Here is a 19,750-nt window from a genome sequence, read left to right as displayed (position 1 = left end):
GTGCAAGGCAACGATTTTGAGATAAATTTAAATGTGTCACCAGTTGAAATATGTCTGAGAGATATTTTTATGTACTATAGCATAGAAATAAGAAAGTAGTTTTGTACCTTAGCTTCAAATAATATAAACAGATTAGAGGAAATTGAGATGGTCGTAACCTAGTTTTTGACAGAAAAACACATTAACAGACACGAACAGATTTTAGCCCTTGGCCTATCAGTCAAAGGTCAAAGCTAACTCCACCACAATAATCACTACAACATATCAAATATATGATAACTGCAGCAAGTATTAAAGTATTAGCAGTTTCTGGTTTGACCAGCTGCCACAGGCTGTTGTCAGCACAAACGCACATTGATACAAATAGAAAAACTATAGATTTTTGTCCGTCAAGAAGATCATTTTAAGCATTTTTCTTAATATTTCATCAGGATCAATAGTGACCCAGTCTAAGTCTCTCATAAGTAATAAATGAAGTTTTTCTTGATCTCAGTTCTCTCAACCACTTCAATAGCTTTATTTCACCTTCTATCATGGACTCCCAAATGACTGTCATCATCACCATCATTCAATGTCTGTTTTTCCACGCTGGCATGGGTTGGACGATTTGACATGAGCTGTTCAGGCTCCATGCCTGTTTCGGTATGGTTTCTATGGCTGGATGCCCTTCCTAATGCCAACCACTTTACAGAGTGTACTGGGTGGTTTTATGCAGCACTGGCAAGGGTACTTTTTATGTGGCACCAGCACCCACGAGCCCACAAGATTAGGATCACTCAGCTGAAGTGGGATGCAGGGGACAAGCCTGTTTGCAAGGGCAACCATGATTTTACTTAGCTTCATGTGTCTTCTCAAGCACAGTAAACTGCCACATGTTTCAGTCCCTTATCAACCCCTCTGTGAGTCCCAAAATCTGTAGCTCCTTTCTCACCACTTCATCTGTCACTTATTCTTGGGTCTACCCCTTATATATGTTCCCTCTACAATTAGAGATCAACACTTCTTCATTCAACTGTCTTCATTCATACAGTATATCAAAAAATATGGTTTGCTCTTTTCAATAGTAACTGAAACTGATGCTTCAAACAGAAGTGCAATAAAGAATTTCCCAATACTTCAGAGATGCTTTCATTTTAAGAAGGAAATTCCACATGTGATATGCCACTTGATTTTTACGATAATGAATCATAAGAGAAAACTACTTATGAAACTGGAGATATCAGTTCTGGACCTGAATAAAGTGTCTTCTGGATAGACACAACATTATTTATCAAGAAGTGAAAATAGCTCAGATTAAAGATTATTCCTACAAATTGTCAACTATATATTTTGCATAATGCAACAGAATTTGCCACAGGAAAACTGAAATTTGATGTTGAAAATACTAAGCTCAAAGTGTAGTCATTTCAACATTTGAGCTTAAAAGAACAATATAACCCTCTAGCATTTGATCAGATTACATCCAGCCCATATACCCTACCTATTTCATGTTCAAATTGGCTGTGTCTAGCCTCTCATACCTACCCTACAATGTCATTGTAAAAATAAACAATCACATCATCAAAATCGCTAAACTACAAAATAATGCACGACTCAGTCAAAACAATGCAAACAAATAAGAATTACATTTGACAGAATAATCCTTAACGCTGAAGAAATGAAAGGAATTTTAATGAATTCATGGCTGTTGATGGTTGCAGTTTGTGGTGATATGTTGTAACTAGAATAAGATAGCTCTCTCTTTTGCCATCTAAGTAATAGGAAGTCCTAAAATGTTATTTTCAGTCTATATGAGAAGGAATTTCCTCTACCTCACCATTTATAAAGGGTCACTTCTTAGATGAAGGGAATATCTGTGAATTACCACAAATTTATTTCTTCTTCAGTCTCAAACTTAAATTCTTCTGACACCATTGAAGAAGTAAAAGCCAAGTCATTCAGTATAGCTTCAATATTTAGCCTAATGGCTCAACTGAGAAGCAAATTTGAGAGAAGAATAAAGGAGTGACATTTTGCTGTTGCAGCAAATACCAAGCTTAGCCAGTTTACTCCTAGTGTATCAAAGAAATGAGAAGCAGATTTCATTGTTGTCTTTGAAGGAGCTATAAAGTACATAAATAACATGTATGATTTGCTACAAAAACTTTTCATAACTAATTATTAAAACTTTGCCAAACAGGTGCCAATTCTTTTAGAAAATTCTGTAATGCAGCGAACACCTGCAGCCCTTAAAATATTGAAAAGGATGAATTTTAGGAAGTGTATTGCATTGTAGAGGCAATTATCAATACTCCTGAGATGATAGATAGTCATAGTAAAGGACATTATCTCTTTGTGTGTGTGTGTGTATGTATGTATGTATATATATATATATATATATATATATATATATATATATATATATATATATATATATATATATATATATATATATATATATATATATATATACACACACACATATATATACACATATATACAGGGTGTGATGGGTAAATTGTTGCCATTTTATATTTTTAATTTCACACATGCACATTGTTTGTGTTTGATTTTGTCAACTACACAGTAGGGTCAGTTGGGCACTGTCTATAAGAAAAACAGCACCATGATGCAATTCACTCAGCAGAAATTTGGAAACGACATGCTGTATTGCTTAGCATTCACACTGGAAGCTCCTATATGAACATTTCAGACTATTTGGGTATCAGTCTGAGGACATATACCCAGAGTGATAAAAATCAAACATCCAGTCAACATCATGGTGTTTGGAGTGATCACTAGTGATGGCGACATTATGCCTCCATTTCTCTTCCCATACGGTGTCACACTCAACAGAGAAGCTTACATCAAATGCCTGGAGGAGGTAGTACTGCCCTGGTTCAAGAGGGTGGCTGCTGGAAGATGTTATGTTTGGCAACAGGGCTCTGCACCATGGCACACAAGCAGGAGGACCCAGTCGTGGCTGTCAGAAAATTTCTGCAACCACACCACTCCTAACATTTGGCCACTTAACTCCTCAAACTGGGACACCCTTGATTATTATGTTCAGTGAGGGACCAACAAAACTCCTTGTAGCACCAAAGACAAACTGAAGGCAAGGATTATGGCAGCATTCACCAACTTAAAAAAGGAGACCATCCAGAAGAGTTATTGGGATATATATAGAGCTATGAAAGTATGGATGTCATGTTGGGCCCCCACTGGTTCAGCCCATCATTTTACAGTTATTTGTTTAGATTATGTCACTCTAATTGGAGTCTATATTATCATAATAATATATAATTGTAGTTATTATTGTATAAAGACCTATGTAGTTGCTCTTCTCGTAATTTATCAGCCTTCAGGCTTGTTTGCAAATTTATATATATATATATATATGTGTGTGTGTGTGTGTGTGTGTGTGTGTGTGTGTAGGCACAGGAGTCAGGAGTGGCTGTGTGGTAAGTAACCTGCTTACCAGCCACATGGTTCCAGGTTCAGTCCCACTCGTATGGCACCTTGGACAAGTGTCTTCTACTATAACCTCAGGCCAATCAAAGCCTTGTGAGTGGATTTGGTAGACAGAAACTGAAAGAAGCCCGGTGTATATATATATATATATATATATATATATATATATATGTATGTATGTATGTATATATATATCATCATTGATTAACATTCATTTTCCATGCTGGCATGGGTTGGATGGTTTGACTGATGTCTGGAGAGCCAGCGGCTGCACCAGACTCCAATCTGATCTGGCAATGTTTCTACAGCTGGTTGCCCTTCCTAACGTTAACCACTCCGAGAGTGTAGTGGGTGCTTTTTACATGTCACAGGCACAGGGGCCAGTAAGATAAGCCTGGCAACGATGACGTTTAGGTGGCGCTTTTTATGTGCCACCAACACAAGAGCCAATCACAGGGCATTGACGTTGGTTGGTGCTTTATGCGTGTGTGTATGTTTGTGTGTCTGTGTTTGCCCCCCCAACCATCGCTTGGCAACCGATGTTGGTGTGTTTATGTCCCCGTAACTTAGCAATTTGGCAAAAGAGACTGATAGTATAAGTACTAGGCTTACAAAGAATAAGTCTTGGGTCGACTTGTTTGACTAAAGGTGGTGCTCCATACTGGCCACAATCAAGTGACTGAAACAAGTAAAAGAATAAAAGTATATACATATATGTATGTATGTTTATGTATATGGGTGGTGTTCAGGCTAAATTTGATGATTTTTTTTTATATTCCTTTTTATGAAGAACAGCTTGATAAAACAGTCAACAGCATTGGACAGCATAAAGATTAAAGTTGTAGTTGAGAAAAAGTTAGCTGACATGGGAAATGAGAAGCCAAGTAAATATTGGAACAGAGTTACCTGTATCATGAGGATTCGCTCTGGGTATCAAAATGCTGACATCATGACTGCTGCTCAATGCACTTTGAACGCTGCAAAGGCTGTGAAATGTGACATGGATCAGCTACAACAAAAACTATAAAGATGTGGCCAACAGGAATGGACACAGCAAGAGTTCTGACTGCATGTGCAGACCAGAATTTATACAACAGCTGCAGGACAAGGTAATGGGAGACCTGAGCAAGGGAATCCAAGCTTTGGTGAGAGAGAAGATTGTAGGAGTTGCCTCCATGATGCTGGCCCTGAATGTTATCTATTTGTGAAATCTATGGTTCTTTTTACAAACCTGAAGAAGACGAGTGCTTATGTCTTTTCTGTTCTATACAGCAATGGTCACACTTAGTGAATTTTTTTCAGTGGGGAACTCAGTTGGGGAATCAAATGAAGCTGTCTGCAAGTGAACTCATTCAAAGCAGAAGAGTGCCCAGCCATGGGCAGAAATAAAGGGCAGAAATATACATAAATAAAAAGTGATAGCATGAAATTTCAACTCAGACTCAATGACCAGAGTTAAAAGAAAATATTCAGAATAATGAATAACTGAGTGGGAGAAATCACTGATTAATGATTGAATGGCTTGGTTTTTGCTGGATTAAAATAAGCATAAAATAGCATGTTAGAATTTTCATATAATATATAAATAATAATAAATGTGCCCTTTTAAAGCCTAGCCAAGCTCATGGGCCCGGTTTCCCGGTTTCAATGGCATATGTGTTCCCCAGCTGCCAGTCCATCGCAGCGTTACTCATTTTTGCCAGCTGAGTGAACTGCAGCAATGTGATATGAAGTGTTTTGCTCAAGAACACAATGCGTCGCTTGGTCCAGGAATCGAAACTACAATCTTACGATCATGATCCTGACACCCTAACCACTAAGCCACGTGCCTCCACATTTTCATATAATATAGAATAAAGCTAAAGTGATTATTTATTGTTTTTCTATGTTTAAATTGTATAAAATAAAAAATTAAAATGTGATATAAATGAGTGTGTGTGTGTGTGTGTGTGCATTTGGTAACCTATGATTATATATGCAATATCCTCCATTTCAGGACTACCATGTGTGCCACAACCTTATTTTCTGTAATCTGAAAATGACCACACTAATTTGAAGATAAAACAGAAACAAGGTATAGAATTTAGGAGACCTGTTTGGTGAGGCTGTCAATCAATGGTAATTTTGATGCTTTGTTGGGTGGACCTTCAAGAAAGTTGGTACATGTTATAAGACTTGTCAATGTTAACTTTTAACCTGTAATCTTCAAATATTGTGACCCAAGAGTCTCTTATATGTCAGTGAGTTCAATCATGATTAATTACATAATTGTTATCTGCATGTCTGAAATGGTGCTTGTCAGTGTTTTAAACTTCAACACAAAATATATGAGGGCAAGTCAGAAAACAATGCAGTTTTTATCATAAGAGTCATTTTTTTAAATGAAATTATTTGATTAGAAAATTATTATTTCTAATTCTCACAACATGAGATATTCAACAACAGTACTTTGGAGTAAAGATTGTTTGCCAACATAACATGGCAGTCCTGGTTTAGGATGAATGTTGCTGTAATTTAGCCCCAGGAGACATTGTCTCTAGCTGGCTATATGACACGATCTGTCGCTATATTTTTGAACAAGGGAATCTAGCACCCCCACTCAGCTCAAAACAATATGTCGCGAATTCTGGGTTATTTCCCTTTGAAGATATGACACAGATCGTGTTGTATAGCCAGCTGGAGATGATGTCTCCTGGAGCTAAATTACACCAACGTTAGTCCTAAACCAGGACTGCCATGTTATGTTGGCAAGCAATCTTTTCTACAAATTATTTGATGTTTAGTACAAATGTAATGGAACATATATTCCTGGTCAATAATTATTAATTTTTATTTTTTTACCAGATACATGAATAAATGAGCCATTTTCAAAATGGCTGCCCTGCTAGAAGCCTGTCAGAAGTAAAAAGTAGTGACTGAATTCCTGAAGGAGAAATTCTTGTAAGCATTTACAAAAGACTGAAAAATGTTTACAAATATAAAACTTTAAACTAGAGCAATAAGTGGAGGTGGGCACACTGCCTTAATGACAATTCCAACAGACCAAAAAAGATTTTCATTTTAAGAAGGAAGAGCCATTTGGTTTTTACAATAATGAATCATAAGAGAAAACTACTAATGAAACTGGAGATATCAGGTCTGGACCTGAATAAAGTGTCTTCTGGATAGGCACATTATCAAAAACTGAAAATGACTCAAATAAAACATTAATCTTGCAAATTGTCGACATGCTTTGTAGTGACTGATCGTCAACTGTCAAACTTGTCAACAAGGAAAAAGCAGATGCTTTAATTAAAGCCGGTAAATGCATAACCATTGATGAGCTGGCATCAGAACTTGGAGTTAGCCATGATAGTTCTCAAGACATTATTGAGTCACTTGGATATTGAAAAGTGTGGTCAATGAGAGGGTAATTGTTGCACTGTGCTCCTTGAACTTAGCAAAAGACAGAACCTTCTTCAAAGGCTCATAACAAGTGGTGAAACTTGGATTCATCATTGTAAACCTGAATCAAAAAGACAATCAATGGAATTGTATCATCCAGTGTCTCTAAAGACAAGAAAGTTCAAAGCAGAAAGTCAACTGGAAAAATCATGGTGGCTATCTCTTGGGATGCTCAAGGTGTTATTCTTATCGAGAAGAGAAACAGATAACTTTAAAAGCAGACATTGAGATCCTTAAAAGACTTAGAGCAAGAATTTACTGTGCAAGATATGGAGACAGATAAAATGCTTCAACACGGCAAACCTCAGAACAAGGGAGGCAATCACTTCTTTTGGGTGGACATCTCTGTCACATCCTCCTTACTCGACTTATCACTCTCAGATTCCCATTGAACCAGAGATGCGAATCTGAGAGTGTTAACTTGAGAGGGGAGGGCGTGCAGGAAAGATCAAGGAATGGACCCTAAATTTTTCACTTGGTTCAATATTAACTCTCATCTACATAATACATACCTCTGTACATAGAAGCTTTTTCAGACCACCCTAGTTATTCACCTACTCCTAGCTTTCTTAATACCTACCAGATCATTAGAATGAGGGGCTCTGTTGCAGGCCTTCTCTTGGTCTATAATTGCTGTGTATAGAGAGATTTACTTCTAGCTAAGTATTTCTCTTGCAGTTATCTCATTAGAAAGATATCATCAATGGTACCACTTCTTCATACAAATTTATACCATTTCTAATCAATTTTGCAAAAGCTTTTTCTGTAATTTCCATGATGTATCTTACAATTTGATACCCTTGTTATTTCCTCCCTCTAATGCATTATCTCTCCTGTTGTAACAATTTACTATAATTCTGCTAACTGGTCTCTCTGTTGGGTCTACTTGGAGTAGACTCTCTCTCTCCCATGCATCGTCTTCTCATTGTCGCACACTCATGCCTCTTTCCTGCACACGTTTTACAGTGTGACAACTAGAGATGCAAAGTATTCAGAATAAAAAGACAGAATATCAGAGAGAATTGAGGTGACATCAAGAAGTGTATACAGATTAACAGTGGTGCATTTACTGTCACTCACACCAGCACCAGTTATTCTGTAAACTTCAGGTCTCTGATTCTCACACCCTACATGTGGAAACTTCTTTCTTGACATCTGCCTCTTTTTAAATATATGTTGTCCAGTTTTCTTTTTAGCTTTTTGACATTTGTCTTTGTAACTTCCTTTCTTCCAGTCTTCACAGACCTGTCTAAGCTCATTATATCACTTCGCACGAGGTGTTGCTCCAACCATATACTTGGTGTGTGGCCTTCAGCAGACTGTCCCATTAGATATGCTTGCATTTGACTATAAGTCTTTATTTCATATCATCAAATGCTCCAAGAAATACTTCTCTGAACATCTTTTTCATGGTTCTCTAAAATTCCTTATTTTTGTTCTCCAAATTGTCTTGAAACCTTAGCATATCTTGACCATATTTTTGTCTCACAACCACTTCAATTCTTTCTGCCATGAAGGAATAAAGTTAATATACCACATGTAAATATTCAAAACAGATTTTTACATTAACACTAAGTTTAATTCATCCATGACTTATGTCCCATGCACCACAACAAGAGAAACAGTTTTAGCTCTTATTTTGAAATCCATAATCACTATTCTATTTAGGGGAAAGGCTTAATATTTAGTTACCTGTCTATCTGATTGACTGGTGAGAATGGAAGTCTACCTAACTTTTTGGGTTCACCTCAGTGGTTCTCAACCAGGGTTTATATGACCCTTGGGGGGGGGGGGGGGGGGGGGGCAGGAGTCCAAAGAAGATTTTGTTAAAGTTTGGTGCAATAGGTTGGTTATACTTCTACAATATGTGAAGGTGCATGGCTGTGGTTAGAGCATCAGGCTCACAATTGTGAGGTAGTGAGTTCGATTCCCAGACCGGACTGCATGTTATATTCTTGAGCAAGACACTTTATTTCATGTTGCTCCAATTCAACCATGTGTAGAAACGAGTTGCGACGTCACAGGTGCCAAGCTGTATCGGCCCCTTTGCCTTTCCTTTGGATAACACTGGTTGTGTAGAGAGGGGAGGCCGGTATGCATGGGCGATTGCCGGTCTTCCATGAAACAACCTTGCCCAGATTTGTGCATTGGAGGGGAATTTTCTAGGTGCAGTCCCATGATCATTCATGACTGAAGGGAGTCTTTACCCTTTTTACTTCTACAACATACGAGATACTTTAACAATATTTTATACAATTCCTAATAAAATTTAATTATAAAAACAGGGTTTTTTAAGTAAGTGGCTATGGGGGGTCCATCTGAGTAAAACAAGAATCAAAAGGTCAATAAGCAAAAAAAAAAAAATGGCTGAGAACCACTGATCTAAGTTGTAGGTCATCAGGTGGCCAGTTGGTTGCAAATGTTGAAGTCAATTGAATCACAAAACTCCAGTAGACTTGATCCTTTCTCATCCTTGTTACTGGAGTGCAGATGTGGCTAAGAAGTTTGGGAGCTGTACCAGGCTCCATTATCTGTTTTTACAGCTTGATTCTCTTCCTAATGCCAACCACTTTACAGAGTGTACCAAGAGCTTTTCACATGGCAACAGCACCAGCGCAGTTTATGTGGCACCCTCATTGACAAGGTCACCAAGTACCTTGTAAGACAAGAAGAGGCAAAACCCCCTCAACTGAAAGGGAGGGAACAGTATTAAGGGGTGTGGCTTTGTGCCAGTTGAAAGATTGAAAGTACAGAGATAGTGTCTTGCTGTAGATACATGGATATCCCAATTGGAAAAGAAGAGACAGTGATAGAGAGGAGAGGATGATGAAGATGTGTTTGGACATGCCCCAGAGCAGTAATTCTTAATGTTGGGGAATACACTCCATTGGTGGGGGTCCCAATTTTTTTTTGGTTTTTTAGAGGGACATGGAATTGTGAAGATTCTTTTTCACAGCAAACACACTACACCAATACTCAGCCAAGCTAGACCGATCTCTCCAGTCAAGTTTAGTATATGAAGACTGTTTGCTACAGCATAGCACTTTTTTTTTGTAATCAGTACTAAATGAAAGAGTTACTGGTAGATTATTTTGTATTAAATAATTGTGATAAAATATAAAATTCTTTTTTTCCAACTACTAGTGCGGTATACATTTTTCTGGTAAGTTATAGTGGAGCTTGGAAGAAAATAAGTTGGGAAACACAATCCTTGAGGGACATTGGAGTAGCGAGAATAGGTGAGGTGATATAGAGGTCTGGACTGGAGAGTGGGTAGGATAGACAATTTTCTAAGAGTAAAATCTTTGTCTATTAATGGTCCTATGTTTTGTTTTTTTTTACCTCTCTCTCTCTCTTCTAAACATTTATCTGTCCTTAAGATTAAAACAATTTGGAGTAGTTTTCAAGATACTGATAGCAAAATATTATCTAATCATCTGGCAAAAATTAGTTTTTAATGAAATATCATGGGATATATATCTGGTTGCTTGTAAAAGCTAGTTTTCTCTACTTTTATATCCAAAAGCCTTGGGAACATACTTTTTTCAGTGGAACCAGCACTTATTTTCATATCAAGAAAATAAACCAACAATTCAATATATCATCTGCAGGATACATATGTGGCACTGACTTGAGCAAGAGAACTAAGCCACCAGACCATGGATCAAAGGGTACCAGGCTGCACAGAAAAAATACATTCCATTCCTATTTAATTTACTATTACAGCCTGCAGGGTATTTTTGCATTATATATACATGTAATTTAGCTTTCATTTCCTGTTTCAGTCAATAGGCTGCAGCCATGCTGGAGCACAACCTTGATGAATTCCAGTTGAATGAATAAACCCTGATACTTATTCTGATCTCTTTAGTCAAACCACTAAGTTACAGGGACATAAACACACCAAGAGTGGTTGGTGAGGGACAAACAGATACATACATGATTGCTTTCTTGCAATTTCCATCCACCAAATCCACTCAAGGCTGAGACTATAGTTGAAGAAACTTGTCCAAGGTGCCATGCAGTGGGACTTAATCTGGATCATGTGATTAGGAAGCAAGCTTCTTTTTTTTTTTTACCACACCTGTGCTTATATATATAACTAAATTATACATGTGGTTCCCTGGTCAGTGGAATAATTTTCATGCATGAAACTGGTTCATGGACTTGGATTACTTTAATAACTTTTTATGAAATGGAAACAATGCAAAGTTAACCGTCATTTTTTTCTAATTTTATTTAATTAAACAGTATATTGCTGATGTGATGTACTAAATGTATGCATTTATCACAGATATAGCATTTTGTACCATACTTCTTAATTAAGTTAGCATTACCAATTAATTCCTTTCAAAATGTTTTGTTAGTCTAACAGTAATATTAAGATTGTTAAAGGGTAGATAATCCAGTTGAATCAATACACATTTATGAAGTTTTAAAATTTCAACTATAAAGGAAAAAAAAAATCTTAGTTTTCATAAATGGAATGATACACAAGCTTCAAATATAATTCAGAAACTATTTTATGGAATAATTTAGAGTTGCAATTTCACAGTATCATTCAGTTATTAAATTTATTTAACATTATTTACATTTGACGGATATTCGTCCTCATCTTGTTTGTTGTTAACACGTTTCGGCTGATATACCCTCCAGCCTTCGTCGGGTGTGTTGGGGAAATTTCGAACCTGGGTTCTCATTCCTAAGGTATTTTTAGATATTATGATTCAGATCACTGCTGAAATTGAACTCGGAATCTTGGGGTTAGTAGCCCGTGCTCTTAACCACTACGCCATGTGCGTAGTGGTTAAGAGTGCAGGCTACTAACACCAAGATTCCGAGTTCAATTCCAGGCAGTGACCTGAATAATAACAACATTGAAAAATCCCTTAGGAATGAGAACCCAGGTTCGAAATTTCCCTAACACACCCGATGAAGGCTGGAGGGTATATCAGCCGAAACGTGTTAACAACAAACAAGATGAGGACGAATATCCGTCAAATGTAAATAATTCCTCATCTCTTAAATATAGAACTGAAATATATTTAAGTTTGAAAGCAATTTAGATACACAAGAATTTTTTGTAAATATAAAAGCTAGAAACATATAATAAAACAAACATTTATAATAAATCAAATAAACGAACACAAACTTTTATTACATTTCTTTTTATTCATGAACAACTACAAGTCATAAGTCTAAGATAACAAGTTAACTTGTGCATCATAACAGGGGTGCCCCCACTGAAATAGTTGGAAGGGAAAATAACTTAAAAACAACTAAAATGGAAAAACAAAACCCCATAAAAGTCAAACTTTTTCAAGCAAGGGACGTGTCCATCTGCATTGAGTTGTATGAGAGAATGTGTGTATCAGTGAGTGTAATGAGTGTGTTCGTCTGGCTATTAAGGAGACAGGCTATATTGTCCATATTTGGTCAAACTCACTCAACAATTGTATTTAGAAATACAGTAGCAGGACTGCCATTGTCCTTAACAGTAATAATAATCACCATATACATATGTACACACACACACGCACACACAGAACTGGTATTAATTTACTAAGGATATCTAAATGTTTATTTATATATGTATGTACATATATGTATATATTTATACAGACACACACAAGCACTCACACACTCATACACACACATGAATAATAATATAATAATCTAATTTTGCCAATATAAGGGCAGTAGAAAAAGGTCATGACAACAATCAATTTCAGTGACGGGCTTCCCATTCATTAGTGTAACTTTAACCTTTAAAATAATTCTCCCAAATTTACACTGTTTTCCAAGGGACCTCTAAATGAATACAGACAACATCCATCATACACTGTATAAGGCCCAAACAAAAAAAAGAGAGGAAAAAATTAAAATGAGATTAAAGGAGGAGAAATAAGCTTATATAAGTGAACATTAGGATAAATAGTCAAAACAAAATGTTAATGCTATGAATTAGATAACAATATTAATGGAATCTTTCAAATAAACAGAGGGCTACTGACTTGGAATGAAGTTATTTAAAAGACCCATTTCAAAATTAGTGACAACCAACAATCCTAACTCGGAAAAATGTTGGAGAACAACAAGAAAAATATATATATATTATATATATATATAAACATAAAGGATTTTTTATTTTATTTTTTTTTCTGGTAATTTTCTCATACAAAACAAGACTTGAATATTTATTACAGCGGCATATTTTTGATTTCAAGTTTTATTTTGTTGAGAATTGAAGAAAAAAAAAAAAAAAAAACAACCCAGAAGTGAAATATACAGATGAATAAAAAAAAAAATAATAAAGGATAAAATGAAAATCAGATAAGAGATTTCAAATTGATTTTGCTGCTTATTTGGAGGGAGAGATTTGTGTAATATCTGTGAGATTTCTGGGCAACAGCCAAAATGATAAAAGGGAAATTAAACTTTCTTTTGGAAAAAGGGAAACAAAGAAAGGCTCTGTTATAATAAAAAGGAACAGAGAAAGATAGATTAAATGAAGAGGAAGTGTGAATATAGCTTTCCTGCTGTATTAGGCATTAAGCAACCATCTTGGCTGATAGGTCTTTTCTCACTATCTCCTCAAGCAGTGTTGACTTATTAAGAAATACTTAACATGTATGAAAGTGAAAAGGAAGCATTTAAAGGCTTCATTAGATGGTTTGGGTTTTTTTTTTTGTTGCTCTCTCTCTCTTTCTCTCTCTCGCTCTCTCTCTCATCAGTAATCTATAAGAGCTAAATAGATTTGGAAACTGATTATCTTTTATATAAAAGATACAGAGCCCATTTGTTTTTCTCCAATATTTTTTTTTTCTTTTTTATTATTTTTTAAAATTTTCATAAAGGTAGTGAATTGCTTGATGAATTTAATCTGCACCAGATTTCGGCTGAGAGCTGTACACATCTCACACCATCAACTGGTGTACTGAGTAGATCTGGTTCCCATTTCAGCAGCTTATAGAGTTAAACATTAAAAAGGAAGTCAGAGAGGATAATTAACAGAAGTTAATTGATAAATACAAATAAATAATCCAAGGCTCCTAAAAGAGTGTACTTTTCTTTCATAACAAGACAGGTAAGTTGGTTTGTGTAAGTAGACTAAACAAAAACACCAACCAAGTGCTGCCAGTAGGTCTTCCTCACATTCATATACAGATATACAAAGGGAAGGGGGAATCATTGGTGGTTTTGGGTTTTTTTTTCTTTTTTTTTTTTTCGAGATTCAGATTGCATCATGAAGCATTGACACAAGCTACAGTTAGGAATTTGAAACAATTTAAACAAATAAAAAATAATTGAAGAGAGATTTCATTCAAAATTTTATTTTCAAACAGCCTATAAAGTATATCTTAATAGTTCAGGATTTTTTTACGTTTTTAATTTTTAACCACAATTTTATTAAATTAAGAGGTATGGAAGCTGCTAGGAAATCCACCATACACTAATTTAAAGAGTTTACTTTGAATAATAATAATAATAATAATAATAATCTCTTATTTCATCATCAAAGTAAGAGAATACTATTTTAAGATTGTGTTGTACATCATGAACAAGTATTTTGAGCCATACTTGTGTAAATATCTAATTACACTGAAGAATAATTGCAACTGCCAAAAACAGGTAAGGACAAAAATAAAAGGGGGGAGGGGAATGAATAAGGGGAGGAGAGGGAAAAATTGACTTTACAGAAACTATTTACATGAAGGGAAAATTAATTTAGAAAATAAATTAATGGCAATAGCAGCACTATAAAACAATATTTATGTGGAAATAAATAATGTTAGTGTCCAGGTTTATGACAGCACATTCATCATTGATTTAAATACATGAGCCAATAGATATCTAAGTTATTTCTTAAGCTATCAGAAAAGAATTGGCTAAAATAATTTCAGTTATATGACTAATATGGAAAAATAACCCCATTTCAACCACATACACCAGCAGTGTTTACAAATTGCTGTGATAGATCATATACTAACCAAATGAAATATTCAATATATATTTTTTAATGGTGATATTATAACTAACACACCATTTTTAAGTGGATTTTATTTTATACATAAATTATTTATTTTATTTATTTTGTTTATTTTATGTTTTTTTTACAATTTTATTTATACAAATTTTCACAAACTATAATTAAATACATTAAAAGCCAGCTTAGTGGCTTCTCTTTACTATGTTGTGAGTGGGCATAGCATGGTTGTGCCAGAGAAATGTAAGGTATTAGGAGAGGATAGGTATCTGGAGAGCAAGGAGAAGGAATGCAGGCATACATGCAGATAATGCACAGAAGTGTGAGAGAAAACAAAATGATGAGAGAAATAATGGAAAGACGACACATGCAGCAACATAGATACACCATAGAGTTCCTAAAACATTCACAGAAGGGGAGGGGCAGGGAGATCTCAGATAACAATTGCAAATTACATTAACATATCCATAATTATTATATTAGTAATACTTCTGAGAGTATAAACATAAGTATACATCTCTACAAAATTCATACACATTAACATATACACAATACATACACAAGCTAACACCCACACATACATACACACATTGAAGAGCAGAACAAATATATAAAGCCCACAAATGTGTACAGAGTATACACCCACCCTTACTACGTCCAGCCTTGACAAAAAAAACATTCATCCAACCATCTGACCCACCCTTCCCCCCACTCCCTACAAATCTACACTAAATATGTTGCTTTGGTCAAAAGAGTCCTGCTGCTGGAGCCAGATGCTTCACTTATTTTCATTCACTTGCCAAACTGAAATTTAAGAAAAGAGAAAAAAAAAGAAAACATCAATGTATGTGCACACATACATACATACATACATACACACACATATATATATATACATATACATACACAAAATCAAAACATGCTATGTTAAAGCGTATTTTTAAAACTAGTTTCATGAATCAAATATACACACACACACGAGGTATAGGTAGTATTTGTGGACAATTATCAATACATTACTCTCTTCAAACCAATTAAAAGGATTTTCCTATGGCAGACAAAATACAAGAAATGAAAGTCATTATTGCCATGTGTGTATGTGAGAAACAACATTTTATATGTTGCAAGATCTTTGGTATACAAAGTTCAGATGGAATTGGAAGCCCCTCATGAGAATGTTTAGGGGTCCCCCCTCCTTCTTTGATACACTTCATTCTCAATGAACTATCAGGAAACAGTAACTCATCCAACCTTATTGATATGGATCCCAGAAAATCAATAAGGGCCATCACCAAAGAACTTCTGGTGTCAGAGTGGACATTCAATACAAGTCGTCTGTATTGAGGGGAGACCAATTCTGCAAAGACACAGAAACCCATTTGATCCATGCCAAGATTAAAACCCCTCCACAAACATGGCATGCTTTGGTTCATCAAGACCCAAAATCTAACAAGAGAAATGAGAGATGGCTATGTACAGATGCTTCTGATGTCCTCAGAGTTTGTAGAAATTGTGATGGCTTTAGGAATGGTGAGTAAAGAAGATCATATCATATCTTTCCACAGGGTCTCAGTGTTTTTATGATAATGTAACACCAAATTTGCTATGGACTGCTACGTCTGGTGTGTTGTTTAAAGGGAGACTAATCAACATTCTCACAATACACATTTGCACTCATATGACAAAGAGAATGTGAGAGAGACTGCAAGCAGACAGGAAAACATTCTACTATGTAAAATTGAATTTCTTTTAACTTACTTTTATCAAAATGCTACATAGCTAACTAAATATAAAACATAGATTGCTCCAACCATAATTATGTATATTACAACATTTCAATGAAATCTATTAATTATTAAATTTATAAAGCATGTCCTTCAATCAAATACACATGGAAACATTAAAATTCTTTTAAAATATTTTACATAGTAGCATTTATATCTTAGTAGAGTTAGAAAGAAGAAATAATAACATCTTTAATAGCAATAATTGAACAGTGATGGAGCAATTTTAACTTCATAACTTTGAAAGAAGTGGGTATTAAAGTTTAACAGTACAGGAAATTTAACCTTCTGTAATAACATTAAAAATATTAAGGTAAATAAAAATGTACACTATCAAAATGAAGCTTAAATGTTCAGACATTAATAAGCACCAAGGCACATTCTAATATGAGTGGTGCATGGCAGCACGGATACAGCACCATACAGTTGAAATTCTGTTGTAGATGATTTTACACCTTCACGGAATCAATAAAACCAGTATTAAGAGTATACTGAAAGTTCCTCAACAATTTCCTTCTGCTATAAACCAATAAGTTTGTTTCAATGTGTATTGTAGCTTATTTTACAAAATTAATGTTTTGGTTTACTTGGAGATTTACATATTCTGAAGCCACCACCAAAGTATTTCAAACCTATGCTTCAAAACCATTTAAACACCAAATTACTAATCTATTAGTAATCACAGATCTCAATACTGTATCACAAAAAAAAAAAAAAAAAAAAAAAAAAAAATCAAGCTTAACAATCTAAAACTTTTCTTGAAATATTTTAACAAATATTTTGCAGAATCTTTCACTGCAAAACAATTCCTTACTACTTAAGGTCTGCATAATTCTCTTGTATATAGTGAACACTGTTTTAGCTGTTCAGTTACACTCTCTGATCACTTGCATTCAGTTAGTCCATCTTCACCATTCCATGCATCATGCTAAATTTACTCCTGCTGTTATACAATATCACATTCTGCACTCCTGTTTATCATTGTTACAAAAAGTAAAAGTGTCCACTAAATATATAGATTCCATAAAACTTACCAGGGTTCTCATATAAACAATTTTAGAACACTGAATTAAATGAAGGCTATGTTATTGTTAGGTAACTAGTCTCCAGAAGTAAGAGAAATAAATATTTGAAAATATGCACAAGTGCACAGAAATCACAATATATGTAAGTCCTGAAGAAATATCTGTACATTTCAAACTATATCAATTACATAAATGTTTAAAATGAACCTGTTCTATCACATAACCCATTAGGATTTGTATATATATATATATATATATATATATATATATATATATATATATTCAATAAAACATATCAGGAAAGAAACATACTCTAAAGAATAGAGAAATAATTGTTACAACAAAATTTTAATTCTGGTCATAGAGTTACCAAAAGTTTCGTATCTGCCAAAGTCAAAGCCTTGTGGACAGCTTGTCAGACTATACAAAAACGAATTTAAACTTTCTACCATGCGGACATGAGGAAACACTCAGATATCAAGATTTAAGGCCCAATGTATAAACATGTTAATGAGGATGAGTTGTCTTCTCTGGACCACATGATAAAACAACCCTTAGAGACCCAAAAAGGCCTTATCAGCAAACAGGGAGATCAGATTTTCCAGCAGACAGCGCCGCTTGAAGTGGACATGTTTAGAGTTTTTTTTGTCTTTGTATTGAGTCTGACGAGCTGTCCACAAGGCTTTGGCAACTATGACCAGAATTTATATATATATATATATATATATGGCAATATTTAACATCGAGATGTTAACAAAGACAGGAAATAGAATAAAAACAATTTGTTTTGCACAAGAAAAAAATTGTTGATGCAAAATAAATATTGGAATCAATATTTCCATGTACTCAACTGCAGATTACTAAATTTTAATTATTGTGGCTAGACACTATTCAAAATCAAAAAGGAAATAATTCACCATCACTAAAAAGTGACCAAGGGTGCAGGGAACACCAGCATTGCTAGAAATAAGAGTCAAAGACTCTTTAGCCACAAAAGCATATGTTCTATGTACTGACAAGGGAGACAACCTCCATCCTTCAAGGGCATTAGATTGGCAAACCAATTTTGCATGAAAATTTAATGCTTATCAGTAACACTCCGTTGTGGGTGATGAAGCTGAAATTTCAGCAGTCAGTATTTATAGCATTTACCATAGGAATCAGTGGCTGATCCAGCAAAATGGTAATGTGAAAATTATAAAATAACTAAGGTGGCTGGACACAATTTAAAACCAAAAAGGAAATAATTCACCATCACTAAAAAGTGACCAAGGGTTCAGGGAGCACTAGCATTGCTAGAAATATATGAAAAGGCATGATTCTCAAGCTTGTATGAGAAGCTGCTACATAAAAGCCATATCAGAATAGCTGATACAAAAACTCATTCACTTTACTGTAGCACATCATGAACAATAGGATTTCAGTATTACCTGGAAAGCATTAAATGTACATAACTGTTTCTCCAATAAAAGATGGAAAATTTTGACTTTACAAAAAAAAGGCTTACTGTGTAAACCCCAACATTAGTAGTCCTACTGAAACAGTTCTATTACATGCAGGTAGTTAGCTGAAAAACTTAGATGCAATACACAAATCCTTCTTCTTAGTCCATACCGTGTCTCCATCTAGCCGACGATGAGCAGTGTCAAGGAGAATGATGAGAGGATGTGAGTGTTATATCACACGAGACTGTGTATTTTGATGAAATTTACATACAGACCAAAGAGTGCAGATGAAAGAATGGATTTTCAAAGAAACTGCTACATGGTAACTCACACTGCCAAATCTTTATCCAGTTTTTAAACAGCAGTATATCAACAGTGACTGTACATTGCTCAGTATATATTAAATATACAAGATAGAAAGACTGCTTCAATACTGGACCAGAAACACTGACATGCTTGTACTAAATAGCTCTTATTTCTTTAATTATATCATTTAAATATTTTGCATGAGGAAGCATGTTTAAATTGTTGCACTTGTCAGTACTTCAACTATTTACAAGTAATTCTGGCATTGTTTTTGCTGACAGATCTTACTTTGTTTGAAATAAGGAGCTT

The 19,750-nt window shown here is 34.9% G+C and overlaps 1 protein-coding gene and 1 long non-coding RNA gene across 2 annotated transcripts in view; one reads left to right on the top strand and one right to left on the bottom strand.

The window, feature by feature from the left end:
* LOC106882447 (uncharacterized) overlaps positions 1–8,299 on the top strand; it is a 73,928-nt gene extending 65,629 nt beyond the window's left edge. The window contains exons 3-4 of the long non-coding RNA XR_016244810.1: positions 5,447–5,568; positions 6,295–8,299. This is a non-coding gene — a long non-coding RNA (uncharacterized LOC106882447). The remainder of the gene's footprint in view (positions 1–5,446; positions 5,569–6,294) is intronic.
* A 3,744-nt stretch (positions 8,300–12,043) lies between these two features.
* LOC106882448 (synaptobrevin) overlaps positions 12,044–19,750 on the bottom strand; it is a 50,874-nt gene continuing 43,167 nt past the window's right edge. The window contains exon 8 of the mRNA XM_014933131.3: positions 12,044–15,685. The gene's annotated coding sequence lies outside the window, so the exon portion shown is untranslated. The remainder of the gene's footprint in view (positions 15,686–19,750) is intronic.

The sequence above is a fragment of the Octopus bimaculoides genome, chromosome Z, assembly GCF_046866305.1.
Source record: "Octopus bimaculoides isolate indiv1 chromosome Z, ASM4686630v1, whole genome shotgun sequence".
In the NCBI taxonomy this organism is placed as follows: Eukaryota; Metazoa; Mollusca; class Cephalopoda; order Octopoda; family Octopodidae; genus Octopus; species Octopus bimaculoides.
Note: the sequence above shows the minus strand (reverse complement) of the source record. Positions and strands in the feature narration are given on the sequence as shown.